Source organism: Rattus norvegicus, chromosome 1 (genome assembly GCF_021556685.1).
Source record: "Rattus norvegicus strain SHRSP/BbbUtx chromosome 1, alternate assembly SHRSP_T2T, whole genome shotgun sequence".
Classification (NCBI taxonomy): domain Eukaryota; kingdom Metazoa; phylum Chordata; class Mammalia; order Rodentia; family Muridae; genus Rattus; species Rattus norvegicus.
Window position 1 is genome coordinate 78,082,609 of NC_141534.1, and position 11,403 is coordinate 78,094,011.

Sequence of the window (11,403 nt, forward strand, 5' to 3'; positions counted from 1 at the left end):
AACTTACCGACCATCTTCCACACCCAGGGGAAAGCACGGTCCTCAAGTCTCAGGTACGGGAAGGCGGGTATCCCTGTGACACCAGACAATGTCAAGAACAAGACGCCAATGATGACAGCCGCATGCGTCACTTAGGAAACTGGGGAATGTCTCAGCGAAGTCCTAGCAAGTCTAACAATACAAAATACAAACAGAAGGACACTCCACGGCTAGCCCCAGACTGCAAGTCTGGCCCAGTATTTAAAGCTTAAAGCTTTAAGGGCTTCTCTCCAGTGTGGATGCTGAAGTGGCAGATGAGATCTTTCCGATTGCTGAAGGCTTTCCTGCACTCTTTGCACTCAAAGGGTTTCTCTCCGGTGTGGGCCCTTTAGTGCAAGATGAACGTAGAACAGTGAGTGAAGGCTTTGCCACACTTGAGGCACTCAAAGGGCTTCTCCCCAGTGTGGATCACATAGTGGTGGATCAGGGCTGCACTCTCAAGGAAGACCTCCCCACACTCACTGCACTCATAGGGCTTCTCCCCACTATGAGTCTGCTGGTGCCACAGGAGGTATGACCTGTGTTTGAAGACCTGTCCTCACTCAAAGCACTCATATGGGTTCTCCCCACTGTGGATGCTGTAGTGTCAGATGAAGCCTGCCTGTCTCAAAAAGCTTTCTCTCCAGTGTGGCTCCTGTTATGTAAGAGGAATGTAGAGCGGTGGGTTGAAACCTCGGCCGCACTCCTCGCATTTATAAGGCTTCTCCCCACTGTGGATCCGTTGGTGCTGGGTAAGGTGTGGTTTGCAATTGAAGGCCTTCCCACACTCCATGCACTTGTATGGCTTCTCCCCGGCATGGACCATGTGGCCTTGAAGAAGGATGTGCTCTTGCTGAAGACCTTCCTGCACTCAGTACCCTCACATGGCTTCACTCCAGAGTGACTCCTCTCGTGTTGAGCAAGGAGGCGCTTCCTGCTGAACACTTTCCCACAACTACTGCATTTGAAGACGCTTTCCTCCTCGTGAATTACAGGGTCCTTATCAGACTCGCAGTTACAGAAGGCATCTCCTGGAGGGATGTGCATCTGTATAACCATTGAACACACTTCCTCAGCTCTTCCTAAGCTATCCCGTCTGAGGGTGACTTTCCCAGGAAGCACTGTTTGAAAGTGTCCTTGCTCCATTTCTGAGGAAGCAATCTGACCAGGAGTTGTTACTGACTGGGAGTCCTCGGAGGCGCCTTTTGTTAACTAGGCCTGGTGTGAGATTCCCTTGGATAGTGCTGTCCCACAGGCAGTAAGTTCTGTAGCCTTGGTTTTTCCATTATTACCTGGAATAAGTAACACACACCAGGGTAATAAAAACATAGAAAACTCAAAGTGTCCTGTTAAAGAGAAACATTAAACTTGAAGCACTGCCCTTAATGTCTGTTAACCCTGGCTTATCATTTCCTTTTTTTCTTTTCTTTTTTTCTTTTGTGTGTGTGTGTGTGTGTGTGTGTGTGTGTGTGTGTGTGTGTGTGACTCTTGAATTTCTGATTCTGAAGGACAGAGGAAACTGTGATGAGTTAGAGAGTTTAGAATAAACATCTCAATTTTTTACTTACTATTTACATAAAAGTAACTCATTATTAGTTCCTCAAAGGAGTCCAGGGGTTGGGGTGCATGTGGAGTGGGGTGTAAAATCAACTGCCACCAAGTCTGATGACCTGAGTTCAATCCCTGGTACTCAGAAGGTAAAAGGAGAGAACTGATTCCTGAAAGTTGTTCTCTAATCTTCACGTATGTTCTGTGGCACATACATACATGAAGGAACGCACACACACATACAACAAGTCAAATATGTAGTGAAACAATAATAGTCTGAGGTCCCCCAGCACACCCAGGAGACATGAAAGGACCATAAGTTTGAGATTTTGAGACCACCCTGGGCTCTACAGACAGCATGAGGGTCAGCATGACACACACATAAAAACACAACTTCAAAAACTGGGAAAATGTGCTTGTAGCGTATATAACAGAGAGAAGTATTATGAATACAGGCTGAGGGGTGTAGTTCGGTAGAAGACACTTGCTAGTATGTCTAGGGCTTTTGAATAAAAGCTAAAATAAAGGAATGTGTGAACAACTCCAAGTAAATAACTAAATAAAATTTTTAAAAGAGCACTTTTCTGAGTTATCTCACAGAAGAAACAGAACGGCCAAAGTCTTATAGTAAACCACTAAACAAACCCTCCTTCCCTGTGAGGAAAAAAAAAAAAAAACATGGCTTCCCCATCTGCTTAGCAAAACTTGAGAGCACCCATACAGCACCAAGTACTGGCTAGGATATGGATCTTTATTTACCGTGAGGATGCTGGGAAAGAACTGGTTTTTCAGCATCGTCCTAAAACTCATCATGAGTAAAGGAGGCAAGAAGAGGTCGTAGCGAGAACACAGCTTGAACTTTCTGGAGGAAATAGGACACATAAAGGACCCTCCCCTCTCCTCAAAACCAGGGCCACAGACAGAAGAACCATGGCCACCACGGAGCTCCAGAAAACAGCCAACCCTCATCACACACTCACAGGAAACCTGGCTTATCTCTCACCCTGTGGATTATTTTAAAAAAATTTTTAAAAAGCTGGTCTGAACCAGGCCCTCTTCCTCCCTTACTCTCCACTGCAAAAGCTGTTCCTCAGACCTTACACAAACCCTTATCCTGCACCCTCAGAAACTGGGCCACAGGGTTTGCGGGCACCATCCTCTCAGACCAATAAGGTCTACTCTTGCTGTTTTGAGGTCGAACTGAGTCTACTCTTCCACATTCCTCCATGAGTATATTTCTTACAAGACATGCTATGCCATACTGATCTATGCAACGGGACTGCACATTTTTGTTTTGAGACAGGGTCAAACTGTAAAGCCCTGGGTGGCCTAGAACTAGCTATGTAAATCAGGCTGGCCTTGGACTCAAGAAAGCTCCCTGCTTCTGCGTTACAAGAAAAGCTTACTTCCGATGTAACTCTCTATAGCCAATCCTCAGGATGTAAGGAAACAAAGACAGGGTGCAAGGTGAGGATTCAGTGGGTAAAGTTGCTTGCAGCTAACGCTAATAAACTGAGTGTACGAGGCAGAATACACATGGTGGTAAGAGCACCAACTCCCAGCTCCTACAGGCTGTCCTCTGACCCCCATGTGCACACTGTGCCTTATATTAGAGGAGGAGGAGTACCTAAGAGATTGCAGGGCCAACAGCCCTGACCACTTCCCTTACCTGCATGGATGCTTGGGGAAATGTCTTGCATCCCTGGCCACAGCTCCTGCCCACGCTCCAGTTGATACATCAGCTCCGGTTTGGGAACAGGATACCCTTCAAGGAAAGAAACGTAGACATGTGGATTTTTTTAAAAAATCGATAAAGACCTTCAATGTCATCTGGGATTTCAAGACCAGAATTTGATCTTGGGAAGAACCTGCTCTAAGCAACACACACAAAGTTAACATGTGACTTGGAAACTTGTGTAAGTTTTAGTTAACAGAGTATGTGAAACGTGTGGCTGGTGGGACAAGACTATAATCCAGCTACTGGAGAGGCTGAGGCAGGAAGATAGCAAGGCCAAGGCTGCCTGGGTGATGTAGTGAGACCTTGCTTTGAAATAAAAGAAAGAGGGATTGGGACACAGCTCAGTGATGGAGTGTTGTACAAAGACAAGATTTAGGGTCCCACCCCTTGTATTGGAGTGAGGTGGGAAACAGTATTTAATGCGGCTTAATTTTTGCCAACTTGACACAAACCTAGCATATTTGTGAAGAGGAACCTTAACAGAGAAAAAAGCCTCTAGCATGTTGGCCTGTAGGAAAGTCAGTGAGGCTTTAGTATTTATTTATTTATTTATTTATTTATTTATTTATTTATTTATTTTATTTATTTATTTATTTATTTATTTATTTATTTATTTGGTTTTTCGAGACATGATTTCTTTGTGTAGCCTTGCCTGTCCTGGAACTCTCTATAGACCAGGCTGACCTTGAACTCAGAGATCCACCTGCCTCTGCCTCTCTGAGGTTAAAGGCATGCTTCACCTCCACCCCAGTGGGGAATTTTTGGCTAGTGATGATGTAGGAGAGTCCAGCCTCCACCTCTGAGCAGTTGGTCCCGGGTTGTATAGGAAGGTTGAGCAAGCCAGTAATCAACATTCCTCATGGCCTCTGCTTCAGTTCCTGCTTCCAGATTCCTGTCTTGAACTTGGCTTCCTCAGAGGACAGTCATCTACCTTGAAGACAAATGCTTTCCTGCCCACATCGCTTTTGGTCATTGTGTTTTACCACAGAAATAGAAACCCTAAGTAAGACATATTTATAACCTGTATTTATAGGACATCTAAGGGGCAAAGAAAAGCAATCTGTATATTAATTAGGTCATTTCATGACCGAAGAATATTTAAGAGGAGAGTTTAGGAGTAAAAGTTGCATTTTAAATCATCAAAGATTTCCATTCAAACAAGGAATGAGTATTAATTCATTTTCCTGTGCTATGAAGAGAAATACTTAAGGCTGGTAATATAATAATAATAATAATAATAATAATAATAATAATAATAATTCAGAGTATGGCTCATTGACACACTTTTAATCCCAGCACTCAGGAGGCAGAGGCAGGTAGATAACTATCAGATCATGGCCATCCCAGTCTGCATAGTGAGTTCTAGGCCAGCTGAAGTTACACAGTAAGACACTGTTGTAAAAAAAACAAACATACAAAAGGAACAGGTCAGAAATCAGTGATAGCTAGCCCCTGTAATAGCAGCGTGCTGGCTAGTTTACATCAACGTGACACAAACTAGAGCGGTGGCTCTCTACCTTCCTAATGTTGTCACCCGTTAACACAGTTCTTCAGGGTGTACTGACCCCCAGCCATAAAATTATTTATATTGCTACTTCATAAGTGTAATTTTGCTACCCTTATAAGTCGTAATTAAGTATCTGTGTTTTCTGATGATCTTCAGCAATCCTTGTGAAAGGGTTGTTCAACCTCCAAAATGGTCCAACCCACAGGTTGAGAACATTTGAGCTAGAACCATTGCAGTGAAGGGAACGTCATCTGAGAAAATGCCGCCATAAGATTGGGCTGTAGCAGACGAGCCTACGGGGCATTTTCTTAATTAGTGACTGATGGGAGGGGGGTCAATTCATTACGGATGATGCCAACGCTGGGCTGGTGGTCCTGATTCTATAAAAAAAAAAAGCAGGCTGAGCAAATCATGAAAAGCAAGGCTGTAAGCAGCACCTCTCACGGCCTCTGCATCAGCTCCTGCCTCTAGGTTCCCATCCTGTTTGAGTTCCTGTCCTGACAGCTTTTGATAATGAACCATGATATGGAAGTGTAAGCCAAATCATGGTGTTTCATCATAGCAATAGGAACCATAACTAAGACACCTGGCACCTTGGAGGCTGAGGCAAATAGACTGGACTGCCACAAGTTTGAGTCCAGGGTGGGTTACACAAAAAGTTCTAAGCCAGCCTCGACTATAATGTGAGACCTTGTTTTAAAAACAAACAAACAAAAAAGCACAAAGAAACCACACTTGGTATAGTGGGACATTCCTTTAATTCCAGAACTCAGGAGCAGAAATAAGTGGATCTCTGAGTTAAAGGCCATTCTAGTCAACATAGTCTATTTCAAAACAAACAGTAATATACCTCTCAAATAAAAATAAGCAGTGCAGGTAGACGCTTGCTTCCAAACCTGCACCTGACCCCCAGGATCCATGTGGTAAGGAGAAGTGACTCCTGCAATCTGTCCTCTGAGCCCTAAGCATCCCAGCACAAGTGTGCACACTCACACACAAACATATGCTAAAATCCTAGCACTTGGGGGACGGGAGCAAGATAATAAGGAACTCAAGGTCACCCTCAGTTATGAGTTCAAGGATGGCCTGGGCTACATGAAATCAAACCTATTTAGCTCACTTCTGAGGTAAGCCTTTCCTGTACTCCCCTATTATCCCCCTCCCCACCCCAATGCACACACGCTTTCCTTTCCTCTGTTCCCCCTCTCTTCCTTGCTTTACTAGGGTCTTACTGTGTAACCTAGTAAATATAAATAGACAGGTCTGAGCCACCAGACTTACTCTGTATTGATTTTCTATAATCCACTGTAACTAAGGCTATGCCAGAACTATGCTGCTGAGAACTTTATCCCCTGGAAAGGACAGTTTGTTCAGTAACGTTTTGTTCTCTCCTTCTACGTACATGTAGGTCTTAGAGTTATCATTCTGGTTGTTATTATTTTTTAAAGCTCTATAATATTTAAAAAGATGGGTTTATTATTTTATGTATATGGCTGTTTTGCCTGCATGTAGGTCTGTGCCTCTTTTGTGCGTTGTCCTCAGAGGCTAGAAGAGGGTATCAGATCCCCGGAGACTAGAGCCACAGATGGTTGTTGGTCTCCACGTTGGTGTCTGGATTTGAACCTGGGTCTTCTGGAAGAACAGCCAATGCTCTTAACAACTAAACCATCTCTCCGGCCTCCTACAAAAATGGTAAGCAGGCCTGGCAGCCCTAAGCCTTCAATACCACCATGCTGAAGAATAAGTTTCAAATACATAGCCACTATCCAAACCAGAACACCATGCATTTTCATTGGCCCAAGTCTTTGTTTATATCCTAAGCAAAGTTTAATAGTGTCCTTGCAAGTCGCAGTCTAAATGTGGATTCTATTCAGAATCTTCTCACAGCATCTCCAGGTCATCTCACCACACACATGGACCATGTAAGCATAAAATGCAAAAGGAGGCCTTTACCACATAGGCCCAAGCTACCTAAACCCTGGCCTTGGATTTCTCAGCATCTAGACCTACGAGAAGTAACTATCTGCTAAAAGAATTAGAAAAACAAGGAAACAGAGACGCTTGGCTTACAGATGGCATTTGCTGCTCAAAAGTTCCCCGAGGGCCAGTGAGGTGGCTCGGCAAGTAAACAGACGGGCTCCAGGCCTGAGAACCTGAGTTCAATCCTCGGGACCCATATGGTAGACAGAACAGACTCACAAGCCATAGCACAAATGCCACCCTCCTTACCACATAATAGAAATGTAATCATTTTTTTTTCCCAAAAGAAAGAAAGAGAGAGAGAGAGAGAGAGAGGAAAGAAAGAAAGAAGGAAAGAAGAGAGAGAGAGAGAGAGAGAGAGAGAGAGAGAGAGAGAGAGAGAGAGAGAGAGAGAAAGAAAAGGCCCCCACATGAGCCACTGCAGAAAAACAAAACCATGCAAAACTGCAGAGACTCCTGAGACTAAGGACTAAACACTGCTGCAAATTTGATAAAGCAGAAAACAAACTAAGGTCTCGCTCTTAACTGAAACTGGCCTTCCACTCACAATCTTCTTCTCTCAACCTCTCAAAGACTAGCACCAAAGTCTCACTACACCTGGCAAAAAATAAATATGGGGGGTGGAACAGAGTGGGGGTAAATGCTCCAGCTACAGGGGGCTCTGGAGATGGCTCCGTGGCTAAGAGCGTGGACTGCTCTTCCAAAGGACCTGAGTTTGATCCCTAGCACCATGTCAGGAGGCAAACGACTTCTAGTCATTCCAATCCTAGGGGATCCGACACATCGGGCCTTCTCCATCACCTGTACTCACATTCATACTGAGGCACAGACATACACATGTAGGGAGACACGAGACGCCAGTGCTCACAGGTAAGCCCTAGGGAAACCAGGAAATGTTAAACATGCAGGGTTTACTCTTGAAAGGAAGAGTTCCAGAACCTATCTTCTACCCAGAAGGTTGGGAGTGAAGCTGGTTGACAGCCCAGTGCCATCTGTAGGGTCAGGTCACGCCTGACGCCCCAGACCCTGAGTGCTCATCTCTGTCTATAGTGCCACCGTCACCCAGACCTTTATGATTAACTGTTTATCTAGAGCCTGCTTTCCCAGTTAATCTATAGAACTTACCTTTAGGGAAGCGGTCACATATACTTTACAAAGAGTTTCAGGGACACATACCTTAGGCTTTATGGTGCATACAGAATTAAGTATCACCAAGAAACGTTTTCTAAACTCTGCTGGCCACAGAGTTTGCAGATAAGCCTGCACACATAGGCAGGGCTAAAATAATAAAAATATATCGGGGAGAGGGGAGCACTAGCTAAAGAAGATGGAAATCTTACCTGTGCATTCTACAAAGCACCCCTCTTCTCCCATAACCATCTTCTCTACATTAGCTTAGGAGCCTAAAAATTACTACAATTCTTGCCCAAAGACATACAACACAGGAAGAGATGAGTCTAGAAAGTGCTTGAAGAGGGGGAAGAGAAGACGATAAGCTCAGAGGACATCTTAAGCATCGAGGCCTGGAGCCAAAGGGTGGAATGAAAGCCGCAGATGACCCATTCCCTGAAATCTGGAGGTCATGAGACCCAGAGAGACCAGAAGCCCAAGGGTTTCCAGCATCACCTCCTAGTACAGGGTCCTCTGAGCTGGAGACAGCTTCCCCCATTCTTCTTGGGTAAAAATTACAGTCACATCCTCAAAGGTGAAAGCCACCTGAAAAGTCACTAAACACATTAGCTCTGGCCTCAGGTTTTGCTCAAAGGTACAATTAATGCCCAAACCACACAGCACATCCTGAAGGCTATGCTGTTTCCCAGGGCACAAGGGAAGAGATCTGCTGTTTGGGGCAGGTGACGGCTAGTTTTAATCAACATCTTGACACAATCTAGAATCACCCAGGAAGATAGTCCCAGTGAGGGACTACCTAGAACAGGTTGGCCTGTGGGCATGTCTGTGAGAGACTATCTTGATTACGTTAAGACTGGAAGACCCAACCTACAAGTGGTTGACACCATTCCCTGGGTTTGGGTACCAGACTCTATAAAGAGGAAAGAGTGGAGTCACTGAGTTGGTTCAGAGGGCAAAGGCACTTAGGGCCAAGCTTGATCTCTACCCTGGGCCCTTACAGAGCAAAAGGCAAGAACCCGACTCCCCAAAGTTGTCTTCGGGTCTCCAAATGCAAACCCACACAAACATGCACTAAATAGATAAATGCATATAAGCTTAAAACGAATGAGAGTACTGGGTGTGGCAGCTTATACCTTTAATCCCAGCACTTCAAGAAGCAGAGCTACATGGGTCTCCATGAGTTCCATGCCTGCAATGCTACTCGGTGAGACCCTGCCTCAAAACAAACAAGCAAACAGAAGACAAGGGGAGCACAAGCATCGTGCATGCAACGGTTGCTCTCATTTTGTCTGACCACAAACATGCTGTAGCCAGTTCTCTCGGGCTCCCGCCACGCTGACTTCCCTGCTAGAACAGATCTGGATATGTGAGCCAAGCAAACCCTTTCTTCCCTCAACACTTCTGTTGGGGAATTTTATCACAGCCGTAGGAAATAAAGCTAAGGCAGGGCATAGTATCAGTGTGAAGGGCAGACACCGCCAATGCAGGAGCTCTTAGAAGGCAACAACCAGCAAAGACAAACCATGGGCTGTGAGAGAGGTTCTGTTGGGGTTCAAGGGGTTCAGATCCCTTGAAACTGGAGTTCCAGTTGTCAGCTGCCCTATGGCTGTTGGGAATCAAAACGTGGGTCCTCTAAAAGAGCACCCAGTACTCCTGACCGCTGAGCCATCTCTCTAGCCCCAAACATTAATTAATTAAATTAATTAATTAAAGTGCCATCTGAGCAGAAATGCTAGAGAAAATGGTCTTGCAGAGATCTGAGGACTGTCTGAGGCAGAGTGAACCTCAGAGGTAAATGCTGGAGAAGCAAAGGAAGCGTTGGGTCAGATTGGTATACCTGAAGAGCAGTGAGCCAGACAGGGAAACAAGATAGTGAGTAGTCAGCCAGGAAGAATATGATGCTTAACAGATGGTGTCTGATAGGAACTGATCAAAGTCCTTAGCCTGGCGCTTCCTTTCACTCTTCAATCTCTTAAATACCTACCAGAGGTCGCCATTCCTGGCATGAGGAAGCTGTAGGAGGCCTAATTAGCTGAGTTGCAATGCTGGAAACTGAGGGCTATGTGTGTCTTTTGTTAGAAGCAGAAATAGCAACAAACAGAAACCAGTTATTAACCCAAATCCTAGACGATTGTTGCCCACTGTCACAGACGTTATCTTTGGCTTTCTAGGTTATTACTAGAAATAGTCATCTGGGTTCCTGAAGATCGACTTAGAACAGAGGGAGTTCCAAAGTGTTTGTTACAGAAAAGGAGGCAGGTCAGTAGGTATTAGGGCCCAAGGTCCTACTTTCTTAGGTATGGTTTCCACTGTTCATGTGCATAAACGACCCTCTCAGGTACTAAGTGGAGGAAAACAAGAAATAAGGGGAAGGATGTGACTGCTCAGAGGTAAGGAGGAAGTTTATCTTAGATATGTGGGAGAGCGTAGCCAGAGACAGAAACACCTGGGAGAGTCCAGAGTGGACATGCCCCTGGGCCATGTGAGATGAGGAAGAGGGGAAGAGAGGAAGGAGAGGGACACAAGGTACAGCAGCCAAGTGGCCCAAAAGAGCAGGGATTTCCAAACTGGTTAGATTATAACGGGAAGCGCAGCTGCAGGAAGGGCAACCCAGCTACAGGGCCCGGGGAGTTGAAGGTAGGGGGGCGGGGTATACCACCTCAAACACAGGTAGGGGTGTGTGTAGCACAGAGAAACAAGTGGCCAGGTCTGCTTTGTTATGTTAAGAAGGCACTTCAGCTTTTGTGTCTCAGCTTTGAAACCTAGCACTAAGATTGAGGATGAACTGGGTGGCCGTGTGGATCCACTTTTCCTAAACATACCCACTTAAAAAGACCAACATAGAGGCTCTCTTGATTGACAGGTTCTCCAATCTAGAAAGCATCAAAAAACCCACCTACCCTGAGCTCACCAGCGCTGATGCCATTCTGTGACCCTGCCCCTGTCTCCTTGCCCAGGGCAGGAGACTTTGGCTGCTGACTGTTATGCCCAGGTCATGGAGCCCAGCTCGGTTCACCGTGCCCCACTCCTCTCTCCAGGCAACACAGGGGCACAGCTGAGATTCCCACAGTGGGCGTGGACTGAACTGTAGCACGAGGATGACATCACCGCATGGAGACAGTATGGCCGCCAGCACCGGCATTTCATTTGCCAGGCAAGCCACAAGACTCTTGTGCTATACCTTCTGGGTAACGTAGTTCTTTCTCTGCTTACAAACCCATCACTCCCTCCGCAGTGTCTTGGTTTTCTTAGTCTTTGTCTAAAATAAGGTCACAGACCTAGTGCCATGGTTTAGACATACCTATCATTATTTGAAATTGTTTAAATTTGAGACAAACTTGCTAAATTGGCCAGGTTGGCTTTGAACTGAACTTATCCTACTGGGGCTTCCTGAATTCTCAAGTAACAACCTACACAGCATAGGATTTGAGACTGGGTCAGACCAACATTCTTTCTATGTGAAATGTAGACTGGAATGAGT

At 45.4% G+C, this 11,403-nt stretch overlaps 1 pseudogene; it reads right to left on the minus strand.

The window, feature by feature from the left end:
- Positions 1-247: 247 nt before the first annotated feature.
- Znf805l-ps1 (zinc finger protein 805 like, pseudogene 1) lies at positions 248-11,064 on the minus strand (annotated as a pseudogene).
- Positions 11,065-11,403: the final 339 nt, after the last annotated feature.